Raw genomic sequence first — 14,942 nt, 5'->3', positions numbered from 1 at the left:
ATGAAAGGATTCGGTGCGATCATTCCGCTGACATTTCCGTCGTGCGCAGATGAAGAAGGAAACAGCAAACCGCCGCTTGATGCAAAGGCCGGGTTTTCAGCAAGGTAGGGCGCAGTACAGGCTCCGTCGGATGGCTTCCAGGCGCGAACAGGAAACGGCCCGATTAGTGGAAGAATCTGGATGTAAAAGAAGAACGGTCTCAGCAAGGACTGCGCCATAGCTCCTATCCCATGCCCACTGACGAGGGTCGTCATCGTTGGCCTATTTATATGCGCACCACAGGGTGACGGTGCGTCGATGCCGTTGGTTCGATGAAAGGATTCGGTGCGATCATTCCGCTGACATTTCCGTCGTGCGCAGATGAAGAAGGAAACAGCAAACCGCCGCTTGATGCAAAGGCCGGGTTTTCAGCAAGATAGGGCGCAGTACAGGCTCCGTCGGATGGCTTCCAGGCGCGAACAGGAAACGGCCCGATTAGTGGAAGAATCTGGATGTAAAAGAAGAACGGTCTCAGCAAGGACTGCGCCATAGGTGCTATCCCATGCCCACTGACGAGGGTCGTCATCGGTGGCCTATTTATATGCGCACCACAGGGTGACGGTGCGTCGATGCCGTTGGTTCGATGAAAGAATTCGGTGCAATCATTCCGCTGACATTTCCGTCGTGCGCAGATGAAGAAGGAAACAGCAAACCGCCGCTTGATGCAAAGGCCGGGTTTTCAGCAAGATAGGGCGCAGTACAGGCTCCGTCGGATGGCTTCCAGGCGCGAACAGGAAACGGCCCGATTAGTGGAAGAATCTGGATGTAAAAGAAGAACGGTCTCAGCAAGGACTGCGCCATAGCTCCTATCCCATGCCCACTGACGAGGGTCGTCATCGTTGGCCTATTTATATGCGCACCACAGGGTGACGGTGCGTCGATGCCGTTGGTTCGATGAAAGGATTCGGTGCGATCATTCCGCTGACATTTCCGTCGTGCGCAGATGAAGAAGGAAACAGCAAACCGCCGCTTGATGCAAAGGCCGGGTTTTCAGCAAGGTAGGGCGCAGTACAGGCTCCGTCGGATGGCTTCCAGGCGCGAACAGGAAACGGCCCGATTAGTGGAAGAATCTGGATGTAAAAGAAGAACGGTCTCAGCAAGGACTGCGCCATAGCTCCTATCCCATGCCCACTGACGAGGGTCGTCATCGTTGGCCTATTTATATGCGCACCACAGGGTGACGGTGCGTCGATGCCGTTGGTTCGATGAAAGGATTCGGTGCGATCATTCCGCTGACATTTCCGTCGTGCGCAGATGAAGAAGGAAACAGCAAACCGCCGCTTGATGCAAAGGCCGGGTTTTCAGCAAGATAGGGCGCAGTACAGGCTCCGTCGGATGGCTTCCAGGCGCGAACAGGAAACGGCCCGATTAGTGGAAGAATCTGGATGTAAAAGAAGAACGGTCTCAGCAAGGACTGCGCCATAGCTCCTATCCCATGCCCACTGACGAGGGTCGTCATCGTTGGCCTATTTATATGCGCACCACAGGGTGACGGTGCGTCGATGCCGTTGGTTCGATGAAAGGATTCGGTGCGATCATTCCGCTGACATTTCCGTCGTGCGCAGATGAAGAAGGAAACAGCAAACCGCCGCTTGATGCAAAGGCCGGGTTTTCAGCAAGATAGGGCGCAGTACAGGCTCCGTCGGATGGCTTCCAGGCGCGAACAGGAAACGGCCCGATTAGTGGAAGAATCTGGATGTAAAAGAAGAACGGTCTCAGCAAGGACTGCGCCATAGCTCCTATCCCATGCCCACTGACGAGGGTCGTCATCGTTGGCCTATTTATATGCGCACCACAGGGTGACGGTGCGTCGATGCCGTTGGTTCGATGAAAGGATTCGGTGCGATCATTCCGCTGACATTTCCGTCGTGCGCAGATGAAGAAGGAAACAGCAAACCGCCGCTTGATGCAAAGGCCGGGTTTTCAGCAAGGTAGGGCGCAGTACAGGCTCCGTCGGATGGCTTCCAGGCGCGAACAGGAAACGGCCCGATTAGTGGAAGAATCTGGATGTAAAAGAAGAACGGTCTCAGCAAGGACTGCGCCATAGCTCCTATCCCATGCCCACTGACGAGGGTCGTCATCGTTGGCCTATTTATATGCGCACCACAGGGTGACGGTGCGTCGATGCCGTTGGTTCGATGAAAGGATTCGGTGCGATCATTCCGCTGACATTTCCGTCGTGCGCAGATGAAGAAGGAAACAGCAAACCGCCGCTTGATGCAAAGGCCGGGTTTTCAGCAAGATAGGGCGCAGTACAGGCTCCGTCGGATGGCTTCCAGGCGCGAACAGGAAACGGCCCGATTAGTGGAAGAATCTGGATGTAAAAGAAGAACGGTCTCAGCAAGGACTGCGCCATAGCTCCTATCCCATGCCCACTGACGAGGGTCGTCATCGTTGGCCTATTTATATGCGCACCACAGGGTGACGGTGCGTCGATGCCGTTGGTTCGATGAAAGGATTCGGTGCGATCATTCCGCTGACATTTCCGTCGTGCGCAGATGAAGAAGGAAACAGCAAACCGCCGCTTGATGCAAAGGCCGGGTTTTCAGCAAGATAGGGCGCAGTACAGGCTCCGTCGGATGGCTTCCAGGCGCGAACAGGAAACGGCCCGATTAGTGGAAGAATCTGGATGTAAAAGAAGAACGGTCTCAGCAAGGACTGCGCCATAGCTCCTATCCCATGCCCACTGACGAGGGTCGTCATCGTTGGCCTATTTATATGCGCACCACAGGGTGACGGTGCGTCGATGCCGTTGGTTCGATGAAAGGATTCGGTGCGATCATTCCGCTGACATTTCCGTCGTGCGCAGATGAAGAAGGAAACAGCAAACCGCCGCTTGATGCAAAGGCCGGGTTTTCAGCAAGATAGGGCGCAGTACAGGCTCCGTCGGATGGCTTCCAGGCGCGAACAGGAAACGGCCCGATTAGTGGAAGAATCTGGATGTAAAAGAAGAACGGTCTCAGCAAGGACTGCGCCATAGCTCCTATCCCATGCCCACTGACGAGGGTCGTCATCGTTGGCCTATTTATATGCGCACCACAGGGTGACGGTGCGTCGATGCCGTTGGTTCGATGAAAGGATTCGGTGCGATCATTCCGCTGACATTTCCGTCGTGCGCAGATGAAGAAGGAAACAGCAAACCGCCGCTTGATGCAAAGGCCGGGTTTTCAGCAAGATAGGGCGCAGTACAGGCTCCGTCGGATGGCTTCCAGGCGCGAACAGGAAACGGCCCGATTAGTGGAAGAATCTGGATGTAAAAGAAGAACGGTCTCAGCAAGGACTGCGCCATAGCTCCTATCCCATGCCCACTGACGAGGGTCGTCATCGTTGGCCTATTTATATGCGCACCACAGGGTGACGGTGCGTCGATGCCGTTGGTTCGATGAAAGGATTCGGTGCGATCATTCCGCTGACATTTCCGTCGTGCGCAGATGAAGAAGGAAACAGCAAACCGCCGCTTGATGCAAAGGCCGGGTTTTCAGCAAGATAGGGCGCAGTACAGGCTCCGTCGGATGGCTTCCAGGCGCGAACAGGAAACGGCCCGATTAGTGGAAGAATCTGGATGTAAAAGAAGAACGGTCTCAGCAAGGACTGCGCCATAGCTCCTATCCCATGCCCACTGACGAGGGTCGTCATCGTTGGCCTATTTATATGCGCACCACAGGGTGACGGTGCGTCGATGCCGTTGGTTCGATGAAAGGATTCGGTGCGATCATTCCGCTGACATTTCCGTCGTGCGCAGATGAAGAAGGAAACAGCAAACCGCCGTTTGATGCAAAGGCCGGGTTTTCAGCAAGATAGGGCGCAGTACAGGCTCCGTCGGATGGGTTCCAGGCGCGAACAGGAAACGGCCCGATTAGTGGAAGAATCTGGATGTAAAAGAAGAACGGTCTCAGCAAGGACTGCGCCATAGCTCCTATCCCATGCCCACTGACGAGGGTCGTCATCGTTGGCCTATTTATATGCGCACCACAGGGTGACGGTGCGTCGATGCCGTTGGTTCGATGAAAGGATTCGGTGCGATCATTCCGCTGACATTTCCGTCGTGCGCAGATGAAGAAGGAAACAGCAAACCGCCGCTTGATGCAAAGGCCGGGTTTTCAGCAAGATAGGGCGCAGTACAGGCTCCGTCGGATGGCTTCCAGGCGCGAACAGGAAACGGCCCGATTAGTGGAAGAATCTGGATGTAAAAGAAGAACGGTCTCAGCAAGGACTGCGCCATAGCTCCTATCCCATGCCCACTGACGAGGGTCGTCATCGTTGGCCTATTTATATGCGCACCACAGGGTGACGGTGCGTCGATGCCGTTGGTTCGATGAAAGGATTCGGTGCGATCATTCCGCTGACATTTCCGTCGTGCGCAGATGAAGAAGGAAACAGCAAACCGCCGCTTGATGCAAAGGCCGGGTTTTCAGCAAGATAGGGCGCAGTACAGGCTCCGTCGGATGGCTTCCAGGCGCGAACAGGAAACGGCCCGATTAGTGGAAGAATCTGGATGTAAAAGAAGAACGGTCTCAGCAAGGACTGCGCCATAGCTCCTATCCCATGCCCACTGACGAGGGTCGTCATCGTTGGCCTATTTATATGCGCACCACAGGGTGACGGTGCGTCGATGCCGTTGGTTCGATGAAAGGATTCGGTGCGATCATTCCGCTGACATTTCCGTCGTGCGCAGATGAAGAAGGAAACAGCAAACCGCCGCTTGATGCAAAGGCCGGGTTTTCAGCAAGATAGGGCGCAGTACAGGCTCCGTCGGATGGCTTCCAGGCGCGAACAGGAAACGGCCCGATTAGTGGAAGAATCTGGATGTAAAAGAAGAACGGTCTCAGCAAGGACTGCGCCATAGCTCCTATCCCATGCCCACTGACGAGGGTCGTCATCGTTGGCCTATTTATATGCGCACCACAGGGTGACGGTGCGTCGATGCCGTTGGTTCGATGAAAGGATTCGGTGCGATCATTCCGCTGACATTTCCGTCGTGCGCAGATGAAGAAGGAAACAGCAAACCGCCGCTTGATGCAAAGGCCGGGTTTTCAGCAAGGTAGGGCGCAGTACAGGCTCCGTCGGATGGGTTCCAGGCGCGAACAGGAAACGGCCCGATTAGTGGAAGAATCTGGATGTAAAAGAAGAACGGTCTCAGCAAGGACTGCGCCATAGCTCCTATCCCATGCCCACTGACGAGGGTCGTCATCGTTGGCCTATTTATATGCGCACCACAGGGTGACGGTGCGTCGATGCCGTTGGTTCGATGAAAGGATTCGGTGCGATCATTCCGCTGACATTTCCGTCGTGCGCAGATGAAGAAGGAAACAGCAAACCGCCGCTTGATGCAAAGGCCGGGTTTTCAGCAAGATAGGGCGCAGTACAGGCTCCGTCGGATGGCTTCCAGGCGCGAACAGGAAACGGCCCGATTAGTGGAAGAATCTGGATGTAAAAGAAGAACGGTCTCAGCAAGGACTGCGCCATAGCTCCTATCCCATGCCCACTGACGAGGGTCGTCATCGTTAGCCTATTTATATGCGCACCACAGGATGACGCATGCGTCGATGCCGTTGGTTGGATGAAAGGATTCGGTGCGATTATTCCGCTGACATTTCCGTCGTGCGCAGATGAAGAAGGAAACAGCAAACCGCCGCTTGATGCAAAGTCCGGATTTTCAGCAAGATAGGGCGCAGTACAGGCTCCGTCGGATGGGTTCCAGGCACGAACAGGAAACGGCCCGATTAGTGTAAGAATCTGGATGTAAAAGAAGAACGGTCTCAGCAAGGACTGCGCCATAGCTCCTATCCCATGCCCACTGACGAGCGAACGCACTAATCTCCCACGCGCAAGCAAGGAAGCGGGAAGCCAGCGCCTGAGGGAGCGGGGGGGGGGGGGGGGGGCGCCCTTCCACTCTGCCAACAACCGCGCTCATCGCTCGCTCGCACCGTCTCTTATCTCCACACCGCTCTGGCCTTTATGCGCCGTGCATTCGCCGCTCAGTTTCCGTTGAAGCGATAGACCGCACGTACCTTCGCCGCTGTGGCGTATCCGCTTGCTGCCAGAGTTTTGACGGTCGTTGTCTGCAGTCATTCAGTGTGTTCTATTCATGTTTGTTTGTGCGCGCTCACACCACGCTTGTTCATTCAGTTAGTAATAGTCGGGCCACATTTTCCAACGCACGCTACACATGCAATGCTGCCCGGATCGGCAGTGCAGCGCTACAGGCGTTTACCTTCACAAGCGCTGCCCACGGGAAGCGCTTCTCATCAACACCACCGTTTCACACGCGCCTTCTCGTGGTCATCGAGTCTCTCTTCATGTCGGTCTACTTACGCCGCAGCACACCTGCTTACTTAATCAGCTCATGTTTACTACAATTCATATTGCTACCAAAGCCGCTCACCTTACTTCGTATGACATTGCTGTGTTGCTAACGCATTCATTGCTTCGCCCTTAGGGCGAAACTGTGACATTTGTTTTTATTTATCACGAGCACCATTTTTCTGTCGCTACTTTTATTCTCTGTAAGGTCTTGCTGAGGACTGGTTGGTTCATAATTTAGAACTGAGGTTTGAACAGCGCGAATAAAGCAAGGACACGAAGAAACAAATATAACAAGCAAGCGCTGACGGCCAATTGGAAGTTTATTTGAAATTCATCAGCCATTTATACTTTTTCCAGCATAGGCATGCGTACACCAGTCATATAAACATCCGCACAATCAGCAACATCATAATCTATCATGCAAAAAAGTTATTTCTTTCTCTGACAAAGCGAGATAGAGAAAACTAACACATTTGCTCATTCCCTTCGAATGTGATATGCCTCTTTTATATCTCTTTCCTTCTGACTATTTCATTTGCCTGTGAATTTTCTCTTTTTCAAAATAGAAGTGCATAGACACTTTTTGCAATGTCCCGCTAAATGACTTCCATAGCCATTCTTCACGTTATTGTTGTGCTGACGAGCTCTATCATTGAAACACTGTCCTGTTTGTCCAATATAATTTCTGCCACAGCTCAGCGGTGTCTGATAGATAACGTTGCGCGTGCAGTCAGTGAAACGGGATTTATGATCGATGGCGCACAGGCGCTTATTCAGCGTTTTGATACCATTGCATATCGATGAAAGCTTGCACGCGGCACTGGAAAGTAAGCTAGCATTATGTGACTTTCTTTAGATTTTGCGACAACTTATGCAAGTATAGCACCACATGCACTGAGTCTGATGTCTTTTTTCTTTTCTTTGTGAGCTGGTTCCAAACATTTTCTTTTTTCTTTCTGCAAAATGGCTTCGCATACTGAAGTGATGACAGAACGGGGATAACCGGCGTTCTGTAATCGTGCTGTCTGATTTAAAAAAACTTCGCTCACATTCGTGCTCACATGACTTATTTCATCATCATCATCATCATCAGCCTATATTTTATGTCCACTGCAGGACGAAGGCCTCTCCCTGCGATCTCCAATTGCCCCTGTCTTGCGCTAGCGTATTCCAACTTGCGCCTGCAAATTTCCTAACTTCATCATCCCATCTGGTTTTCTGCCGACCTCGACTGCGCTTCCCTTCTCTTGGTATCCATTCTGTAACCCTAATAGTCCACCGGTTATCCATCCTACGCATTACATGGCCTGCCCAGCTCCATTTCTTCCGCTTAATGTCAACTAGAATATCGGCTATCCCCGTTTGTTCTCTGATCCACATCGCTCTCTTCCTGTCTCTTAACCTTACTTCTAAGATTTTTCGTTCCATCGCTCTTTGTGCGGTCCTTAACTTGTTCTCGAGCTTCTTTGTTAACCTCCAAGTTTCTGCCCCATATGTTAGCACCGGTAGAATGCAATGATTGTACACTTTTCAACGACAGTGGTAAGCTCCAAGTTAGAATTTGGCAATGCCTGCCGTATGCACTCCAACCCCATTTTATTCTTCTGTAAATTTCTTTCTCGTGATCAGGGTCCCCTGTGAGTAATTGACCTAGATAAACGTACTCCTTTACAGACTCTAGAGGCGGACTGGCGATCCTGAATTCTTGTTCCCTTGCCAGGCTATTTAACATTATAAGATAAGCATGTAATATCATCAGCAATTTCGATGACATAGTAAAAGCAGCGGAAGAATTTTATACTGACCTGTACAGTGCCCAAAACAGCCAAGCTACTTTCATCCAAAATGGTGATGAACCGGATACAGAGGCTCCTTCTATAACTAGCGCTGAAGTTAGAAGGGCCTTGCAAGACATGACCAGAGGAAAAGCTGCTGGAGAAGATGACATAACAGTAGATTTAATCAAAGATGAAGGAAATATCATGCTTGAAAAGCTTGCGGCCCTTTGTGACATATTTAGTCCTGCCTTAATGCATGTGGTTGCTATGCCTCTCTTAATCAGTCTTGAGTGTGCACTGTCACAGGGTTACAAGGTTTTCTTAGATCTGGGATGATATGCCCAGCATACATGCTCATCCGAAGAAAAACAAATATCGAGAAACTGAATGTGGTTGTTAATTGGCAGCTCGTGCGTGAAATTAAGACCTCCCGATGAGTTTTCGAACATGCCCAAAATTTAGTTGACTGCGTTAGGACCATGATCTTTCCTCAAAAAAATTAAGTAGTCGTCCACGTGCCTAAACACTCGCGTAACAGGCGTTGTTGGGACTTGGGGTAGCATTTAGGCCGGTGATTCGTCTGCCAGAGGGATGAGTACGTCCGGGAGTAAAGTGAAAGAAAAAAATGTTTATTCTACATATTTATAGTGGCTCCATGGGGGAGCACTTTGAAAGTCGAGGCAATAATCTTATCGTATTTTGTTTTCTTACTATCATGGAGCGGTGTAACTTATGTCGACGTGTGCTGAGTGATGATCTTGCAGTGACCTGTACAGAGTGTGAATTTTTATTTCACGTAGGAACATGCTCTGACGTCACTGAGCAACAGTTTAAGGCAAAAAAGTTTGCAAAGAAGCACTGGAAGTGTGAAAAGTGTAGGGCAGGAAACGGCATGACCACAGTTACAAGAACATCTGATAGTGAAGTGGTCACTAGGCTTGTAGATATGGACCGCAAGTTAAACATGCTGCTCGAATTGCCGACTAAGGTAAACGGCATTGAAGAATCCATCCAGCTACTCTCAGATCGCTTTGATGTCATAGAGCAGCGCCAGGACCGCCAAGAAAAAGAACTCAAAGATATTAGGCGGAAAGTGGAGAATATTGAAAAATCCGGCACCACAAAAGAGCTAGAACAACTTCAGGCTGATATCGAGGCACTTGAGTGGCGTAGTAGAAGCCTCAACGTCGAAATCCACGGTATTGCTGAAACGAAGGGGGAAGGTCTTCTTGAGAAGGTGAATGATTTGGCGAAAGAGCTGAAAGTGGTAACTGGAGAAGACGTAGTGGCACTCCACAGACTGCCATCAAAGCCTGGAAAGACACCAGGGATTATCATGCGCTGTGCTCGCCATGAACTTATGATGATGATTATTGTGGTTTATTGGCGCAAGGGCCAGATGTGGCCAAAGAGCGCCAAGACGATGGTAATACTTGTTAGTGGTATATGAATAGTCAATTACATGAACATTAGATGTGGCATGGCTGTAAAGGGCCTAAAATCAGTCGCTGTAAAGTGCGTAAAACTTATAAGTAATAACATTATGGCAATGAGTGATTATGTGTACTATGGACATGAACAATGCATTGCGAAAGAATGATACGAGTTACAAAAAATTAAAGGTACAAGAATTGGCCAGAAGCACAAGTGCCTAAACAGAGCCCTTGAGACACAAGAGCTTGTAGGCATGTGCTGTAAAAACACTATCACAGCAACATCCTCTTGAGAGAGGATGCGCTTCTCTGACAAAGCGAGATAGAGAAAACTAACACATTTGCTCATTCCCTTCGAATGTGATATGCCTCTTTTATATCTCTTTCCTTCTGACTATTTCATTTGCCTGTGAATTTTCTCTTTTTCAAAATAGAAGTGCATAGACACTTTTTGCAATGTCCCGCTGGCTAATAACATGTAGCACAACATCTTTCAAGTATGCGAGGACTGCTTTGGTGTTAAAGAGTGGTTCTTTACCAAGAAACATGGCGGGATGCAGAGGGACACAATAGCGATATGCTAGAGGAAAGTGTTTCTTTCTTTCTCTTTCGGCTTCCCGACACTCCAGGAGGACGTGGAGGACGGTGAGCCTGTCGCCACATCTTCCACAGGTTGGAGGATCATGACCATTCAATAGAAAATTGTGGGTGCCGTAGGTGTGTCCTATTCTGAGACGACAGAATAGGACATCAGTTCGTCGTGTTTTTGTTACGGAGGGCCAGTAACCTAACTGTGGCTTAATCAAATGAAGCTTATTACTTGTTTCTGCGTCCCACAAGCGTTGCCAGTGGCTTCGCAGTTTCTTTCGCAAGAAAGGTTTCAAATCTGTTGCAGGAACAGCAGCTGTAGGGTTAATAGCGGGTGTTGTGACTGATGTGGCCATTTGGTCGGCAAGAACATTGCCCTCGATGCCTCGATGCCCAGGCACCCAGCATATAATGACATGTTGGTTAGCTGCGTATGCTCTACAAAGAACAGAATAGAGCTGAATGAGAATAGGGTTTTTCTGTTTACAGGGTGACTTCAAGGCTTTTACGACGCTTTGAGAGTCTGTAAATATAATAGTTTTTTGAAGTTTTGATTTCTTTATATGCTTTACAGCTGACAATATTGCGTAGGCCTCAGCCGTAAAGATACTTGTTTCTTGGTGAAGCACGCCGGATTCCGAGAAGGACGGGCCGACGGCTGCATAGGATACTCCGGCATGTGATTTAGAAGCGTCTATGTAAAATTCTGCGCACGGGTACTTGGACTGTAATTCTAGGAAATGCATTCGGATTTCAACCTCTGAAGCGTGCTTTGTAACCTCTACAAAGGACATATCACATGCTACCACCTGCCACTCCCAAGGTGGTAACAGCTTGGCTGAAGGCATTAAGCGATGTTCGTGAATTGGGATATTCATTTCTTCGCTAAGCTCCCTGACACGCAGTGAGAAAGGCTGTCTTATAGAGGGACGATTACCAAAAAGTGTAGCACACGTCATATCGTTAACGGTATTAAAACATGGATGCTGATGATTAGAGCGGACTTTAAGGAAATATGTGAGGCTGGTGTATGTTCTCTGCAGATGGAGTGACCACTCATTTGATTCGACGTATAAACTTTCAATGGGACTTGTTCTGAAAGCGCCAGTGGCCAGGCGGATACCTTGATGGTGGACGGGATCCAGCATCTTCAGCGCACTAGGGGCGGCAGAGTGATATACCACGCTACCGTAGTCCAGTCGTGATGAAATGAGACTCTTGTGAAGATTCATTAAACACTTCCTGTCACTACCCCAGGATGTGTGAGATAAAATTTTTAGTAAGTTCATTGTTTTTAGACATTTCACCTTGAGATATTTTATATGTGGAATGAAAGTAAGTTTAGAGTCAAGTATGATGCCTTGGAACTTGTGCTCTTTGTTGACAGGTATTCGTTGTCCATACATTTCGATAGTGGGATCTGCAACAAGCCCTTTCTTCCTGGTGAAAAGAACACAAGAGCTTTTGTGGGGGTTCACCTTGAATCCGTTTTCGTCTGCCCACTTGGACACTTTGTTCAAGCCCTGTTGTACTTGTCTCTCACAGACTGTGAGGTTGCACGATTTGAAACCTATTCGTATGTCGTCTACGTAGACAGAATAAAAAATAGCTGGCGGTAGTGAAGCACGAAGCGTGTTCATCTTCACGATAAACAGTGTGCAGCTGAGCACACCTCCTTGGGGTACACCAGTTTCCTGTATGAATTCACGTGATAGAACATTGCCGATTTTCACACGGAAGGTACGTTTAGACAAATAGCTTTCTATTACGTTTAGCATATTTCCACGGATGCCCATTCCCGACAAGTCTCGTAAAATTCCGTAACGCCAAGTTGTGTCGTACGCCTTTTCCATATCAAGGAATGTCGACAAGAAAAACTGTTTGTGTAGAAATGCATCACGGATATGTCCTTCAATTCGCACAAGATGATCAGTTGTGGACCGCCCTTCTCTGAAGCCACACTGATAGGGATCAAGCATATTGTTCAGTTCAAGGAAATGTATAAGTCGGCAATTAATCGTTTTTTCAAAAAGCTTACACAGGCAGCTTGTGAGAGCTATCGGGCGGTAACTTGCCGCCAAGGAAGGGTCTTTACCCAGCTTCAAAACTGGAATAACAATAGCTTGCTTCCATGAGGATGGGATGTATCCGGCAGCCCAGATAGAGTTGAAAAGGCCCAGAAGTGTCATCTGCGTGTCAGTGTGTAAGTTTTTGATCATGTCATACATGATTCTATCAGCTCCCGGTGTAGAGCTCCTGCATACGCTCAAGGCAGCTCTCAGCTCGGCAATATTAAATGGACTGTTGTATGGTTCATTCGGTCGGCATTTACGATCCAGTGACTTAAGTTCAGCTACTTGTTTATATTTTATGAATGCTTCTGAGTAATGCATGGAGCTTGACACACGCTCGAAGTGCTCGCCCAGAGCGTTGGCCTGGTCTTCCAAGGTATTCCCTTGGTCGTCAACTAAAGGCAATGGGTGGATTTCCTGCCCCTTTAGCTTTCTTAGGCCATTCCATACTTTGGACTCTTGGGTGTAGGATGTTATGCCACAGAGGAACCTCTCCCAGCTAGCCCTCCTTGCCTGTCGCCGCGTACGCCGTCCCTGGGATTTTGCCAGTTTGAATTCCATAAGATTTTCCGCAGTCGGGGAGCGACGCAGTGCGCCCCAGGCTTTGTTCTGTTTCTTTCGTGCCAGCCTGCACTCGTCATTCCACCAAGGAACCCGTCTTTTACATGAGAGGCCTTTTGTTTGTGGAATGAATTTTTCAGCTGCGTGGAGTATAAAACTAGTAAAATATGCTACTTCGTCATCAATACTAAAATCGTTGATAAAATCTGGTGATAAGTAGGTTGACTCTTTAAAACCTTTCCAGTCAGCTGATTTTATTTTCCAACGGGGCGCGTGGGGAGGACTGTCATGTTCCTCTATCAAGGTCAACGTCACAGGAAAGTGATCGCTGCTAAATGGATTCTTAATGACATTCCATTCTATATAAGGCAGGAGGGTAGCAGAGCCAATCGCTAGATCTATAGAAGAAAATGAATTATGGTGGAGGTTATAATAGGTGGGCTCTTTTTTGTTAAAGAGACACGCACCAGAGGTTAATAAAAAGTTCTCTATAAGCCGACCACGGGCGTCACACCGGGAGTCTCCCCACAGAGTGCTGTGGGCATTAAAATCACCGGCAATTATGTATGGTTCCGGGAGCTGGTCAATTAGCGCGTAAAATTCCGTTTTGCCGAGTTTATAGTTTGGCGGTACGTAAATACAACAGATTGTTACCAACCTGTTGAAAAGTATTGCTCGCACAGACACCGCCTCCAGTGGTGTCTGAAGAGAGAGATTCTGGCATGCAACACATTGATCTGCAATTATTGCTACACCTCCGGACGAGGCAACAGCATCATCACGTTCTTTACGGAATATAGCATATTGTCTGAGGAAGTTTGTTTGTGTAGGTTTTAAATGTGTTTCCTGAACACACAGCACCTTTGGCGTATATTTATGGAGGAGTTCTGTGATATCATCGAGATTACGGAGAAGTCCTCTCACATTCCATTGTAGGATTTGTGTGTTCATTTTGATAGATTTTTATGCTGTGTGTTCAAGAATATAGAGTTAGCTCACGGGCCCTTTCCAGGCGCCGTGACACAAGATTTTTCCTTTTTGGAGCGGTCGATGGAATCGCGCCGCTCCTTAGGCGCTGACTGCGCCCTCACGCTCGGTGTTGTGTCCATGGCCTCTTGCGAGGCGCTGGACACGCGCTCTTTCGAGCGATGTGGTTGCCTTGAAAGCCTCGCCTCGAAAGACGGGGCCTTGGAGCCCACCAGCCCGGAGGTTGATGGGCCCTCTTTGGATGGCGGAGCAGTACTGGCTGCACCCGCCAAGGGGGCGGATGGCGTCACCGCTGGCTCACTACGCGTGTGCCAGGCAGCCGCCGAAGGCCGTTGTGGTGCAGCCCCCTGACGCACCACTTCGGCGAAGCTGGTTTTTGGCAGGTAGGACACCTGCCGACGTGCCTCTTTAAATGAAATGTTTTGTTTTACTTTAATTGTAACAATTTCCTTTTCTTTCTTCCACCATGGGCAGGACCGCGAGTACGCGGCATGCTCCCCATTACAGTTCGCACAGTGAAGAGAGTTTTCACAGGATTCAGAGGTATGTTCATGATTACTGCATTTCACACAAGTTTGCCGCCCTCGGCAGTTCTGTGAACTGTGCCCAAATCGCTGGCACTTAAAACATCTCAGACGATTTGGCACGTATGGCCTCACACGAAGTTTGATGTACCCGGCCTCGATGGACTCGGGCAGAACACTTGAATTGAAAGTGAGTATCAGGTGCTTGGTCTGGATTTCTTTTCCGTCACGCCTCATCTTAATTCGCTTAACGTTGATAACATTCTGTTCACTGAAGCCCTCCAAGAGTTCAGCTTCAGTGAGTTCCAACAAATCGTCGTCTGAGACAACGCCACGGGTGGTGTTCATGGTGCGGTGCGGGGTTACAGTTACTTGGATGTCCCCAAAGGAGACTAGATTAGGCAGCTTTTCATATTGCTTCTGATCATGGAGCTCCAAGAGGAGATCACCACTGGCCATCCTCGATGCCTTATAACCTGGCCCAAGAGCATCAGTAAGGGATTTAGAGACTAGAAAAGGGGAGATTGTTCGTACTTGTTTTCCTGCTTTTTCCGAGTGAATTACATGAATCGTGGAAAGTTTTGTTTTTGATGTCCAAAGAACTGGAACACGTCTTCGGTGCGCCCTCGTTTCAGACGGCGATCAGGGAGTGAT

This window comes from Dermacentor silvarum, chromosome 2 (assembly GCF_013339745.2).
Source record: "Dermacentor silvarum isolate Dsil-2018 chromosome 2, BIME_Dsil_1.4, whole genome shotgun sequence".
NCBI lineage: Eukaryota > Metazoa > Arthropoda > Arachnida > Ixodida > Ixodidae > Dermacentor > Dermacentor silvarum.
Note: the sequence above shows the minus strand (reverse complement) of the source record.